The sequence below is a fragment of the Camelina sativa genome, unplaced genomic scaffold (assembly GCF_000633955.1).
Source record: "Camelina sativa cultivar DH55 unplaced genomic scaffold, Cs unpScaffold03396, whole genome shotgun sequence".
Lineage (NCBI taxonomy): Eukaryota > Viridiplantae > Streptophyta > Magnoliopsida > Brassicales > Brassicaceae > Camelina > Camelina sativa.
The window spans coordinates 1-816 of NW_010924498.1; the positions used below are offsets into that span (position 1 = coordinate 1).

The 816-nt window shown below is 38.7% G+C and overlaps 1 long non-coding RNA gene across 1 annotated transcript; it reads left to right on the forward strand.

The window, feature by feature from the left end:
• LOC104774522 lies at positions 1-810 on the forward strand. The gene is made up of 5 exons (XR_765377.1): positions 1-41; positions 116-214; positions 369-425; positions 570-616; positions 707-810. It is a non-coding gene; the product is annotated as an uncharacterized LOC104774522 (long non-coding RNA).
• Positions 811-816: the final 6 nt, after the last annotated feature.

Consider the following 816-nt stretch of genomic DNA (forward strand, 5'->3'; position numbering starts at 1 on the left):
ACGGTTGGCCCATCTCCGACTGCACCGCAGAAGGACTGAAAGTAATACTAAAGCGATAGAGTGACCTTTCAGGATTTCTTTCTTGGTGGTAATGAGTTTGGTATTTCCTCTTCAGGCTTCTCTTTTGCTATCCAAAGTTCCCAAGGAGATTGTTGGTGAACCAGTAGATGCAAAACGGTTATATGATGCTGTTAATGTTATCATTTCGTTACAGGTTAGATTGGGTTTCTATTACCTGTAGTAATACATGGTATTTTCATAAGTCATAGGTCGTCTTTCTGCTGTGTTGGCCTTTTTTAAAAAAAAATGCATATTTCGAAAACCAAAACATTTTCCTTGTCTAATTAGCAGATAATATCTGATTTCAGAATCCAGATGGAGGCCTCGCAACATATGAGCTCACCAGATCATACCCTTGGTTGGAGGTATTGTCTCTGTGCTTAGATATAGATCTGTAATGTTCTCAAGCCTGATAACATATACTTTTTGTATCTATTTGTCAACACATATTTGCCTTAGTCCCCTTTGCTTGAGGTTTTAAGGAAAAGTTTACTCATTTCTGTTGGCAGCTAATCAACCCAGCAGAAACCTTTGGCGATATTGTTATTGATTATCCGTAAGGCACTAGCATCTTCCATTGAATCATCTAGTTAATCCTATATTATGTTTTGCAAATTTCCTTTGATGCGCAAGAATGGTTCTGTAGTTACGTGGAATGTACGTCAGCTGCCATCCAAGCTTTGATATCATTCCGAAAGCTGTATCCTGGTCATCGGAAGAAGGAAGTAGATGAGTGCATTGAGAAGGCAGTTAAGT